The sequence below is a fragment of the Lampris incognitus genome, chromosome 17, assembly GCF_029633865.1.
Source record: "Lampris incognitus isolate fLamInc1 chromosome 17, fLamInc1.hap2, whole genome shotgun sequence".
NCBI lineage: Eukaryota > Metazoa > Chordata > Actinopteri > Lampriformes > Lampridae > Lampris > Lampris incognitus.
In genome coordinates, this window is record NC_079227.1 from 39,239,363 (window position 1) to 39,254,267 (window position 14,905).

Below are 14,905 nucleotides of genomic sequence, written 5' to 3' on the forward strand. Positions count from 1 at the left end.
TAGCCTCTGAGGTGACTCAACCACTGGTCCAAGATGTTGGGTCATGTCGTGTGGCGGGTATACCATATCACTAGAACCGTTGGGTTGGGTGGTGCGGCGGGTATACCACGTCACTAGAACCGTTGGGTTGGGTGGTGTGGCGGGTATATCATATCACTAGAACCAAGTGAGACTGTATAGGTAAGTTCATTAACGTTACTGTTAGCATGCTAATGCAGCATTGCACAGAAAAGTCACAGTACGGTTCGCTTTCGGTACGAGCGTGCCATCCATCTCACTAATGATGAGTTGGTAAGTAACACGCAGCGTCTTCGTATTATAGGGAGATTAAAACTGATTTTTCTTATTTATCATTTAGCCAATTACCAAGTAGCATACACTTAACAGAAAAAAACACACCACTCTGAACTACCGTGTCAGCATTAATCTTAACTAGCAATAACAAATCCGCACATGGCAGGTCTCCGCCATGAATATCCTCCACGTGCGGAGAAGGAAGGAGTCTAGCCTATATGCATCCACAAATAATGCTGATAAAATGTGCACAACTTTACAATGCAAATAAGAATAATTGTAGGCTATTACTCGCTAAATGGACTAATTGAAGAAAGCTAATGTGGATGCCGCCACTGGTTTTCTTGAGAGCTGGAGACGGTACGAGATTTGACGGATGTGGCATTTCCCCCCCCCCCCCCGATGTACCGGAAACTACCGAACCGTATGGTGATTGGTGACACCGCATAGGCTACTGTAAATATGGGGATATTTTTCTTTGCATATATGCAGCATTGGCTGTGCCAAATTCTAAAAATAGACACGCGCGACGTAGCTTTTGAACAGTACTATGAACTGGCTCTGTCTTCTAACAAAGTCACACCCTCCCTGACCCATACAGAATAAACATACAGACTCACGGAGGATAGAGAGTTAAAGCTCAGCTAGGTAGCATGTAACATACTTAAATCAATAATTAAATGACTGGGTTTTGCTAATTAATCCCTGTCCTGTTAGTCTCATAAATTATGTATCTTTTCTCATACTTTTCATTTATCCAGCTAGCTTACATTAGTTAATCTACTAATATGGTAATGTTAGTTATATAGATAACTAAATATGTAACTTAACTGGTTATGGTTCAAACAACTATGTGTATAATGTGTAACATTTGTATTGCATATTGTTATAGCTATAACGTTACACATTTTTTGCTGTGAGAAAGATTACTTGAAACAGTTTGGCATTAGCAAGCTAAAGTGTGTATCCTATCTTCCCCTAGGTTCCAAGAATACCGTGCCTCCACTGCTTCAGTGTGATGCCAGCTGCTTCAGGTTAGAAGACTATCACATCATTTTTAAATGATGGACAGCAAAGGATGTACGACCTCAAACATCCACGTCAGAAGGCTATAAGTGATGCCCTTGTAAAAGATCTAATCATTAAGTGCTGCTTGCCACTCTCCATCGTTGACAACGAGGACTTCAAGCACTTGCTGCATATCCTGGACCCTCAGTACCGGCCCATAGCAAGATCCATAATTTCCTCTGTGACCATTCCAGGAATGGTGGAAGTCAAGAAAGAACAGATAAAGAGCCAGCTGGCAGAAGCATCGAGTGTTGCTGTTACCACAGACATTTGGAGTGATCGAAATATGCGGTCATTCCTTGGAGTGACAGCACACACAGTGGCAATGGATAACAAAAAACAGGAACTCAGCCTTCAGTCATATCTTCTTTCCTGCAAAAGAGTGCATGGGAAACACTCAGGAGAGAAGATTGCAATGATGTTTGAATGCTGTGCTGAAGAATACCTGATTAAGGACAAGATCAACTTTGTCATAACTGACAATGCATCCAACATGAGAAAAGCTTTCCAGGCCAGCTTTCCCCTAGAGGATCCTTGTGATGCTGAAGCTCATGATCCCAGCACATTTGAGGAGGATGATGAAATATGGCAAGACCTGATGCCAGAAGATCAACAGACAGTCAATGACACTTTGGCTGAGAACTGTAAGATGCAGAGACTATCATGCTTCACACATTCACTGCAGTTGGTCATAAAAGATGGTCTGAAAGACAACAGTGGGCTGTCAAGCACCCTAGCAAAGCTATCCCGTGCAGCCAACCTCCTCCACAGTGGCACCTCGTTTAAAGACTGCTTTGAAGCGTGTTTTGGTGATGCAACAATTCCAACAGCGAATGCCACACGATGAAATTCCACTCTGAAGCAGGTGAAGGCTTATGTGCATTTAGACATGCAAAAGCTGTCCAGTGTGTTGGAATCAGAGGGGCACAAAAGCCTTATCTTATCCCCGCCAGAGTATGCTCAGCTTAAAGAACTGATAGAAGTTCTTGATCTGTTCTTAGAGGCAACCAACATAACTCAGGGTGAGACTACTGTCACCGTCAGTGTGATTGTGCCCTGTGTCCTCACTCTGCGCTGTCACCTGCAGGAAATAAGAGGAAAAGCCAGATACTGTGGGCCTCTGGTGAGAGCTCTGGAGAGCTCCTTGAAAACAAGGTTTGCAGAGGTTTTCAGTGCAGTCAAGATACCAGGATGTGAGCCGGCTGAAGGAAGAGGCCCTACCAAATTTCCTTTCACCAATGCCTACTTCATAGCATCTGTGTTGGACCCAGCATTTGGCTTCCAGTGGCTAGAACATGATGTGCAGCTGGACAGTGACGTCAAAGAAGTGCTGAAGACTGAGATCAAAGGTGAGAAATGTTTTGATTAATGTTAGTTAAGTGATTAACTATTTGATTGTTGGGATGTTTATATCATTGAAGGTGTTACAATAAAGCACATAGGCGTGTCATTTGTCATGTAGGCCTAGTCAATAACATATTTGTAATGAGTCCCCCATGCCCCCTCTCATTTCAGAGTATATAAAGGCAGAGGGTGACAAGCAAGCGGTATCAACAGCAGATGCAGCGGAAGCAACAGGACCAGGGGAAGGTGAACTTTCAGAGTCTCCTCCTGAGAAGCAGTTGAGAATGTTCTCCCACTATAGGAGGACTCCCTCCTCCACCGAGAAGAAGCCGTCTGGCCAGGCTCAGTTGACTGCATACCTCGACTTGATCGCCGAGCAGGACTCTGACTCAGTCCCGTGCCTCAGGTTTTGGCAGCAAAACAAATCCAAATTCCCTACCCTCTCTATCAGATTGCCACACAGGTATTCTCTATCCCTGCCTCCAGTGCGCCCATTGAAAGGGTATTTAGTCATGGAGGCATTTTGATGAGGCCTCACCGTGCAAGGTTGAGTAGTTCCATGCTGTCAGATCTTATGTTTTTGAAATGCAATGTGTATGCTTAAAACTAGTGCCACCAGGCTTTTGTTCCTAACTATTCCTGAGAGACAATGTCTTTTGACTAGTTTTTATGAATGTATTGTATGCTGTGGAACTTACTTCTGTATACTGTTTCCACCATTTGCTAATATCATGCTATTCACAGCTATCAATGTGTTTTGAAGCACATCCAGTGTTCAGAATGTCAAAGAAATTCAGACTGTTCTAAAAATGTGTGTGTGCGCGCATGCTTGCGCGTGCATGTGTGCGAGTGTGTGGGTGTGCATTTGTTTGGCTATCGTGTCACAAAGTAAATAAACTCCCTTTGAAATGGTGACAGCTGTGTCATTTTTGTTTAATGTACACCTTTTTTATTTGTATGTCAGATCTTTGACTGTGCCCGAGTGGATCAATGGAGCCATCTTGGAACTCGACTCAGACTCAACCTTGATGACTCGGACTCGGACTAGGGTAATAGGGACTCGACTCGGACTCAGGTAATGGGGACTCGACTCGGACTCGACTCGACTTTTCTTTGGTGACTCGGACTTGGACTCGAACACTGGGGACTCGAGACTCGACTCGGACTCGAGGTTTAGTGACTCGACTACAACACTGGTGTCTAGATATGAGATGTGAAATGTGTGTCTAGATATGGGATGTGAAATGTGTGTCTAGATATGAGATGTGAAATGTGTGTCTAGATATGAGATGTGAAATGTGTGTCTAGATATGAGATGTGATATGTGTGTCTAGATATGAGATGTGAAATGTGTGTCTAGATATGAGATGTGAAATGTGTGTCTAGATATGAGATGTGAAATGTGTGTCTAGATATGAGATGTGAAATGTGTGTCTAGATATGAGATGTGAAATGTGTGTCTAGATATGAGATGTGAAATGTGTGTCTAGATATGGGATGTGAAGTTCATTTAACCAGTCTACATATGCTCACGTTTACAGAGAGGTTTAAGGTGCCAGCTGTTCCCCTGCCTTGTTGGTAAAATCAGCATTAGGCTTTATTAACATGTGATTTAATTGTTCTGTAAAGATCCTGAAAGTATCAGTGTAAAAGGGGGAGATGTAGTGAGCAGGTTTTGATATGTAATGAGCGCGCATGCGCGAGTGTTGGGACTTGAAGACATGCCTAGTAAAAGGTCAACGTTATGCCTTGGTCTCCGGTCCATTCATGACTAATATCAGTACTATAAAGTACAAGACAACATGCACCCCCAAACAAACTCTGGGGACCGTCCTTGATGAGTCCCGCTGGCAGCCAGAAGACACCAGGGTCTTTCTTGTGGCATTCCATCCAGCCCAGCAGCACCGTCAGGGACTCCTGCTCAGCAAATTTGTTCCCCCTAATTTGTGAATAGTTGTACATTTTAAGACTGTCGCTTAATTATTAATTATAATAAAAGAAACAATTCCGTCCTTTGTTGCCCGTGAAATGTTTGTTAACCCTTTTATAAATGGTTGTACTTTAGTTGTAAATAGTAAAAAGAATAGATAACACATATAACAAAGTAACAATATTTTAATTTATAAAACATCTAACGTTTTGCACAATAAACTTATTCATAACAATTAATACCCACACAAAGAACAACAACCAATCAACGCCTGTCTCTCATTCTGGCTCCAGTAAACAGTTGCTGGTTGTCTTCACGGAGTGGGATGAACTGCTCAGTTTGTTCCTTGCTGCCTTAAACAAGCTGACATGTAAAGCATGTTGTGTGTTATGTCACCAGACACAAGGCTTCTTATGGACTACATTCATCATAATTAAAACGTTTAACTACACTTAACGGTTTTACAGTCTGGAAATAAGGCAGGACTCACAACTTAACCTGACATTAGTTCATCTTGGTGCATTGATGTAGATAATATGAAGTATCAATAGTCTATAAAGTGTCCCGATCATCTTAGATATGAGTCCAGCTTGTAAAGTGGAACATGGGAAAGTGAAGCGTTATAAGGCTTTAGTTCAAAGCTGAAACTGAGGCCTCACATCGAGCCGTCGGCTAGCATGCTAGGTGGCTACATGGAAGCAATACTAACCTCACGTATCTTAACAGACATTTTGAGCTTTTAAGCTCCCCTGAAGTTTAACATATCTGCCGTTAGATGTTCAAATGAGTAGAAACCCAGTACTTACATTTATAAGGGAAATCTTGCTCGGTGCTTTGAACAGACATTCGTCCGCCGCCCATTATTTATTTATCTTTATTTGTTGTTGGTGAGGAGAAGGGGCGGAGCAGCGGCGCGCAAAGCATCTTGGGATATGGAAGTCCGCGAAGGATAGTATTTTTTTTTTATTGAACAAAACATATAAACAAGAAAATATTACATCACAATAGGACTAAAAGTAGTTACAAAAATATAAATTGTTTCAAAATTAAAATTTACATATCCATAAAAAAAGAAAAGAAAAGACAAAATAAAAAAGCTCGAGATACAGGATTTAAGTTAAATTATATTCTTCACATAGTCTTCTTGTTTTGCTGGCTTTAGGATTCATACATTCTTTTAAAGATTCTAAATAGGATGAAATAAGTGCTTTGAATACACTAATGTTTGGACGCTGGTGTGCAAATTTGGTACAATGAATATGAAATTTAGCAAATATTAATAGAAGTTTGATAATATACATTGTTTTCTGAACTTATTTCCTCATTTTGTGACAGACCAAATAAAACATGTTGGATGTCCAGTTTACAAGAAGAGTCAATTTTGTTATTTATGAGATTATTTAGATCAATCCAAAAAACATGAGAGTAGGTACAATCCCAAAATAAATGACATATGGTTTCATCCACATTGCCACAAAAGGAACAGAGGGTGTCAATATGAATCTTGTATTTTACAAGAAGGTCCGCGAAGGATAGTAGCGGTGCATACATAGACATATAAAGAGTAGACGCCGCATTGGCTGTTGGGGCGCGAGAAATACGGCCGCCATCTTGGACCGGTCATCCTACGAGTTGCCTAGCAGCAGAATACACGACACGACTGAGAAAGATGGCAGAACACTGTTCAGCATATTCCTGCTCCAATCGACGGACCGTGGAAAACAGGGCTCGGGGGATTACTTTTCACAAGTAAGATTGAATATACGGTGGCATCACATAGCAAAACTCACCTCTCTTGACCTGCAGAGAGGGAGCACGAGAAAGAAACTCTGCAGAACAGGTCTCTTTCAAGGGTTTTAGGGGTTTCATGTCAAACTTTAATTAGCAACTTTTATTCTTTCCCCGACATTGTTATGATACATTGTTTATATATTTATCTCTCTTTAAAACATATATGTATATCTGTATTTATTTTTTATTATTACATCATACTATTGGATATAATTACGATATTATTACAGGATTATACCCCTTTATTATACACATACACACACTGTATACTTCCTACCCTCACATGTAAATATTTTGTGTTGTTGTCAGTATTTACGTTTGTCCATTGTGTGTAATGTACTGGTCACCTATGTAAGCAACTTTGTACATGTGTAAATATGGTTTGGGGCGGGGATTTATATATATTTTCATTTTCTCTGATATATAACATATATTGTTGTTATATATACTGTAGATATATAATGTGTTCATATATTGTTTATATATTTATATAGCCTAATCATATATTGTTTCTTCAACTTAATAAAATAGCTGACTTTACTGCCACTGTCTGCTTCTGCCTCTCTATCATATTTTACCTTGTGTGTCTGTGTGTGTATGTATATGTAGCACACTTGATAAGAATGACACTTACAAGGGCTGGTGTTTTTGTTGTTTTACTCCATCTGTCAAATAGACATTACAGAGGACACGTTTTCAGAGCACGGCTCACTATACGAACGGCAACACTCATCTGACGACTCTACCCGAATGTCCCAGAGTGCACCGCGGGAGCCAGCACTACGTCACACAGGCTAGAAGCAATTAACCTGCAGTGCCCTCCTGTGGCGAGAACCGGCTATCACAACAACACAGCAGACAATTCTCCTCTTTACTAGTAGTGAGTGGTCAATGAAGGTAAGTATATAAAATAAAAAATAGATGGGGGGCTACTAAATCCCAAGTACCCCACACTCTCCCCTCAAAAAGATAATGGCGTCCCGACATAACAAATCTACCAGTCCACATTGCATAACTTTTCATTGAAAAGATAGGTTATTACTAAGCAGGAGTCAATCTGGATACTGTACTGTAATCAGTCATAACATATAACACACATCTCCTATTAATGGTATATGTTTGCAGTAAATAATGTGCACTTGAATCCACTGCTTCGTCCGTCTTGAGGCCGGGGAGCTATAGTATCTGACTAAAAGCAAATAACTTTGTAATAGTAATATCCCTGGTGGTAACAGGGGTGTTCTAAAACACCAATGCTACAGTAACTCTATGTCTGGTGATCACAGGACAACTAAAATAACATAGCTATAACAATTGTAACATGTCAAAAGTTTTTTTTTTTGGTTTTTTTTTTAAAATTTTTTTTTTTTTTCATTTATTTATTTATACTAACTTGTCTGATTTGCTTATCTACCAGACACACTAGGCTGCCCTAGTCTGTGATAAGTAAACACTGGTGTAAGTTTTCTATTTCTCAAAGGATATGCTTTTTCTCTGGCAGGCTGCACAGCTTCCCCTGGAGGAGGCTGCAAGGCATCTTCTGGTGGAGGCTGCAAGGCATCTTCCGGGCTCTTGTCGTCATCGGGCTCATCCTCTTCTTCAGCTCCAGATGTCTCGCCATTCTCTGACACTGTCCCATTATCCTCTATTGTTGCAGGCTGCTCCGCAAAATCCTCTTCATCTTGACCGTCTCTTTCCTCCGGATAGAACTCCAAGGCGTCTGGGCTCAGCTGACTCTGGATCCGCTCACTGGCTCTGACTGTTGGTCGTCCCACGATGCATCTCCAGTTATCCTCATCATCTGAGTCACTGTCCTGTTCCTGGTTCCACTGCATTTGTCTGTCTGTCTTCTTTCTCTCCCGTCTAGGTTTCACAGGTAAGTCCTCTTCTCTTGGTTCCACCGGCAGGAAGTCGCATGGCAGAAGAAGGTTCCTATGCATGATTCTGGTTCGTCCTTTTCCATTCTCCGGCTTCAGCTCATACACAGGGCTGTCGGCGTGCTTCCTCTGTGTTACTACATGCACCTGGTCCTCCCAGAATGGTCTTAATTTCCCCGGTCCTCCTTTCTCGTTCAGGTTGCGGATGAGAACCCTGCATCCGGGATACAGCTCTGTCCCGTGGGCCTTTTTGTCGTATAGTGTTTTGTTTCTGGCCCCCTCCTTCCGTGCTGTCTCTGATGCTAGGCGATAGGCGTCATTCATGCGGGCCTTCCACTTCTCTGCATATTCTTGATGGGATAGTGCCTGGTCCTTTGCTCTAAGGCCAAACATCAGGTCAATGGGAAGTCTTGGATTTCTGCCGAACAACAGATAGTAAGGTGCAAATCCGGTCGCTTCATTTCGGGTGCAGTTGTATGCATGTATCACCTTTGGGAGTGACGCTTTCCAATCCGTTTTCGCAACCGCTGGCAGGTTTCTCAGCATCGCCAGAACCGTTCTGTTGAAACGCTCGACCTGACCATTTCCTTGCGGGTGATACGGTGTTGTGTGAGAACCCCTGACTCCACTGTACTCCTGCAGCTTGGCGAAGAGCTTATTGTCAAACTCCTTCCCTTGGTCATGGTGCAGCGTCGCCGGGAAACCAAATCTCAGCACAAAGTCCCCGAATACCTTCTCTGCGGCGGTCTTGGCAGCTTTGTTTCTGCATGCATAGGCTTGAACAAAACGGGTAAAGTGGTCCATAACCACCAGTATATACTCGTACCCTCCCTTACACTTCTCTAAGTGTAAGAAGTCAATGGAGACCCTCTCAAATGGGTGTGTGGTCACGATGTTGGTGAGAGGGGCTCTGGTTGGTTTGTTGGGGCGCTTGGTCTTCAGGCAGCTACACACCTGTGTGATGTAATGTTCCACATCTTTCTGCATGTGAGGCCAATAGAAACGGTCCCTCAACAGGTGCAACACCCTCTCCACGCCTAGATGGCCCAGGTCTCTGTGCAGTTCTTTATACACCAGCTCATGGAACTTTTTCGGCAGGACTAGCTGAGTTCGGGTAGCTGTTTTCCGGCGCAGGATGCCATCATCATCAAGGCACAGCCGATGCTTCTCTCTCATGAGTGTCGCAACACCCCTGCTCGCACACTGTGTTTTTCCCCGAGGCCACTGATTGGAGGTTATGTACTTCAGCACCTCACCAATGACAGCATCCTCCCTCTGGGCGTCTCTCACCGTCTGACTGGGTATCTCTGCCACAGGTGATGTATGTTCCTTCTCAAACTCGGCTAGTGCTGTGGCTATGGTTACCGGACACATCCAAGGCTCAGCTCTCTCCAGCTGTACTGACAGCGCCTGGGTCACACTGTTCATGACCTCGGGGTGTACTTCTTGTGAACAGGTCTGCATGTACTGCTCCATCGGGATGCGTGAGAGGCCATCTGCGTCCCCATTGGCTCGTCCAGGCCGGTACTTGATAGAGAACTGGAAATCGGCTAACTCTGCTACCCACCTGTGGCTGGTCGCATTCAGTTTGGCTGTCGTGAGCACATAGGTGAGGGGATTATTGTCTGTGTAGACAGTGAATGATGGAGCGTGGTAGAGGTAATCTCTAAATCTCTCACATATGGCCCATTTCATCGCGAGGAACTCCAACTTCCCTGAGTGGAGATGGTAGTTCTTCTCAGGAGTTGTCAGTGTCCTAGACCCGTACGCGATGACTGCCAGCCCACCCTGTGACTGTCTTTGATACAATACTGCCCCGAGGCCCTCTCGTGACGCGTCGCAGTGAAGGATAAAGGGCTGTTCAAAGTCTGGGTAGCCCAACACTGGTGGCTGGATGAGGAATTCAATCAACTGACAGAGGACCTGTTGGTGTTCAGCTGTCCACTTAACTGGGTGGGAGGAGGGCAGATGGTCTCGGGAGCCCTTCCTCCCCTTGTCCTTTCTCTTTTGTTTGAGCTTCCCCGCTGCTGTCTTCTCTGGGGTGAGGAGGTCATAGAGAGGCCTTGCGATTCGGGAGAAGTTAGGTATGTGGGGCCGGTAATACGAGATGAATCCCAGCATCTTCCTGAGCTCTCCGATGGTCGTAGGTTCTCTCTCCTTCAGTGCCTGGACCGGGGCCACATCAGCGGGGTCCATTGTGTATCCATCCTTGGTCACAAGCCTTCCCAGGAACCTTACTTGGTTTTTGAAGAGTTCACATTTTCTTGCCGTCAGCTTGATTCCATGGCTTCTGTAGTGGTGCAGTACTCTTCTCAGGTGCTGGAGGTGTTCGTCGAATGTGGTTGAGTGGACCAGGTTGTCATCTAAATACGGCTGACAAATGTCGTCCCTCAGCCCAATCAAACATTCCTCCATGGACCTCTGGAACTCTGCTGGTGCTGAGGACAGTCCGAAGGGAATTCTCACCCATTCATATAATCCCCACGGGGTGATGAATGCAGTCAGTGGGCGGCTGGACTCCTCAAGAAACCCCTGGTGATATGCCTTCCCCTGATCCAAGACAGAAAACCAGGCACTCCCCTTCAGGCTGTCGAGCATATCCTGGATGCGTGGTATTGGATGGCGGTCTGGGATGGACCTCTTGTTCAACTCACGGTAGTCACAGCAGAGGCGGAGGCTCCCATCCTTTTTCCGCACACACACGATTGGGCTTGAGTAGGGTGATTTTGACTTAGTTATCCAGCCTCTGTTCAGTAAATCCTCGAGGTATTCCTTCACTTCTTTATGAAGAGGCTTTGGGACTGATGTGTATGTCCGCTTCACCGGTGTGGTGTCACTCAGGCGGATCTTGAGCTGGAGTGATGGAATAGTCCCCACATCATGGTCATCACGTGCGAACACACTACTCTCCTCCCGCAGTAGCTCTCTCACCTGCAGTTGTTGTTCAGGTGTCAGGTGGTTCAGAGGGACAGGCGGGTCCCATAGATCTTCCTCCTGGTGTTCCGTCTTGACATCACCTGGCCCTTTCAGCTTTGTTGTGTCTCTAATCAAAGGTCTTCATTCTGTACCTGTTGTGGAGGTCCCTGGGATGACTGGGTTCACTGTACTAGTCCCATCCACATCCAACGGCTTCATGGCGGCAGGGTAGATGGCTTTAGTTCTTTGGGTCTGCCCCAGGGGAGTCCGTGGCGGCAGTGTGATGTCATGAGCTGTGACGTTAGTCACTGGGACAGCGATGCGTGACCAGGTTCCCTTCTGTAAACATACAATGTTTTCATCCACCTTCAGGCCCTCTGGCCACTTTGGGTTCACATTAGGCTCAAAGAGGACGTTCTGGTCTGCTTGGAGGGGCCCTGCTCTAACACCACACTTAACAGTCTTTGTCTGGCCCGCCGGAATAGTCATGCTTTCTCGGCCCACTTTAACCATCCCCTCACCTTCCATATAATCTCGGCTCTTTATCAGCTTCACGAGAACTTCAGCCTTCTTGTAGTCAACCGCGAACGCAATGCTTAGTGCCTTTGTGATTACACTTGATGGATGTCCAGCTCCAGACTCTAACAGGTGTTCAATTACATTGTAACCGATGATCGGTTCTTCTGCGGTGCCCTGGTGTGTGGTTACTAGTATTGGCACAGTGAGTTCCATTGGTGGGGTCTGAGTGGTGCTATTCGGTGCTAACTGGACAGTCACTTCCACCCATCCAGAGAAAGGAATGGTTGTCTGGTTTGCTGCTTTACCAGTAAGGGTGCCAGGGCCAAGGATCTCTTCTGTGCTTCTCACCTTGGTGTGTGGGAGATGTTTTCTCCTCCATTCTTCACTGATTAGGCAGACCTGCGACCCGATATCCCACAATGCCTGTGTGGCTACACCATCAATGTAACAGTTTATCATGTATTTCTTTCCAATTAGGTTCAGCAGCTGTGACTGGCGTTTTGAGGAGATATGACTCACTGTGGGTGCTTGCTGTTCCCGCCCTGCCTCGTCTCGCTGTCGGGCAGACACTCTGGCTTCTAGTAGCTGAATACTGTCGTCGATGAGCTTGCTGGTGACAGTACAGCTAGATGTGTCTACCTGCTCCGATTTTTCAGGCCTCTGAGCTCTACACCCTCTTGAAAGATGGCCACTCTGTCCGCATTTGAAACAGTGGTTGCACTGGTCGCCCCTTTCACTGTCTTGACAGGCTTTGCATCCGCGCTTCCTCACAGGCTGCTGCTGACGAGAAGGTCTTTGGCCAGAGGAGTGGTTCATGGCTTTTCTCATCTGTTCCATTTCTCCTTTCAGCTGTTGGATTATCTCGTAGAACGCAGACTCCTTTTGGTTCCCTGCCTGTGTCTTAAGGGCTTTCACACTCGCGGATGTTGATGGCGACGACTCCTGACCCCCGACCACTGCAGCTTCCGCTCCTAGATACTGATGTGCCTCAGCTCGCACTTCCCGCACTCTGGTTTCCTTACTGTGGGAGCTCTTCTTGAATTTCCGCTGTCTCTCTGACTCGAAACTTGCGGCCTCTATCATCTTAACAATGAGAACATCATCAGTAGTTGCTTGATCATCGAGATAGCTCTTGAGCTGATATTTTACCTGGTCATTCACTAGCCCAGTTCCCACAGCTCTTAGGAACTTCTTCTGTATCAGTTCAGGGCTGTATTGTTCATCAGAGCCAGGCTCTCTCGCTGCTGCTAAGAGTCTCTCTTTACATGCTATGGCTCGGAACAGGAAGTTCTGTGGTGACTCCTGACTGTCCTGTGTGATGTTGATTAGTCGGTGATATAGGTCCACAGAGCTATCCTCTTTGAAATGGCCTTTCAGAATGGTCCTCAGCTGAGGGAGGGTGAGTTCGGTTTTGATCTCTAACAAGTCACGGAGAGTCAGCCCAGGGCTGATGGCTCGGATTACAGCCTCTATTATCTCCAACTCGCTGTGGCCTTTTCTCACCCCCATATCAATCTGATGCGTAAGATTTATATAAGACAACTTGTCTATCTGCCCCCGTTCTCCTATTTGGCCATTTATCTTAAAGTATCTGCGTATGGTCACTTCAGGGGGTTGGATTACTGACGGGATTGGGTTTGAAGGTTGACTAGGTCTACTGGGTTCTTTAAGACTTAGTTTTTCACTGAGGCGTGATATCTCTTCCTCAAGCGCTTTTGTGGATGCAGTAAAGCTGGACTGTAAGGCCTGATATTGTTCATGTAAGCTTGCCAATTCAGCAGCATCCTTGTTAGTACTGTCTGCACCTGCACCAGTATGTGACTCCGCCCCTCTCTGCTTCATTTCACTAGAGAGGTCCACTAGTCTGGACAGAAACTGACGTGCTACCTCTTCATCCTCCTTCTCAATTGCTTCATCCACAGTTTCACTAATAAGTCTGATCAGCGCATGCCTCTTTGTCTGGTTTTCAGTGGGGACTTTAGCAATAACACACACCTCTTTTAACTGGTCCAGCCCTAACTGCAGGAGGGTCTCACTCAGCCTGTCTTGCAGTTGCTCAAGCTCCAGTTCCATTGTTGGTCACGTGTTCTCACTCCGCTCCCCACTTCTTCTCCTGACAATGGTGGCAATGGCGCTGATCCCGGGTTTCGGCACCAATATTTGTAGCACACTTGATAAGAATGACACTTACAAGGGCTGGTGTTTTTGTTGTTTTACTCCATCTGTCAAATAGACATTACAGAGGACACGTTTTCAGAGCACGGCTCACTATACGAACGGCAACACTCATCTGAAGACTCTACCCGAATGCCCCAGAGTGCACCGCGGGAGCCAGCACTACGTCACACAGGCTAGAAGCAATTAACCTGCAGTGCCCTCCTGTGGCGAGAACCGGCTATCACAACAACACAGCAGACAATTCTCCTCTTTACTAGTAGTGAGTGGTCAATGAAGGTAAGTATATAAAATAAAAAATAGATGGGGGGCTACTAAATCCCAAGTACCCCACATATATATATATATATATATATATATATATATATATATATATATATATATATATATATATATATATACACACACATATATACATATATACATACACACACATACTGTGTTTTGCTAAATACCGTATTGTTCCGAATATAAGACGACCCTGATTATAAGACGACCCCCCCTTTTTCAAGACTCATTTTTGGAAAAATACTTTTTGAAACACATTGAATAAAACAAGGTAGTCTGTTTAACAGCTTTTAAATAAAATTATGTTTTCAATATATTTTAGATGAAATTGTCACATTTAAATAGAAAAATGTAAATACATTTGTAAATGAATGACTCATGGTATTTAAATAGCATACAAATGAAAATAAACTGTAGTCTATTGAGACTATCCATCTCCTAGTGAAAAAATAACCATTTCAACATTTCAATAACTGCATTAACCATCGAAGTGGTCTAATTTTAGAACGGTCTTGAAACAAATCTGACTGAGTGAGAATGTATATTGACATTCAACAGTCTAGACCTCGAATGTAAGACGACCCCCACTTTTTCATACGTATTTCCAGGGTAAAAACCCCGTCTTATATTCAGAACAATACGGTAGCTACCTATCATACATCACATATATCATATATCAGAATATTCTATTACTGTCAAGCCA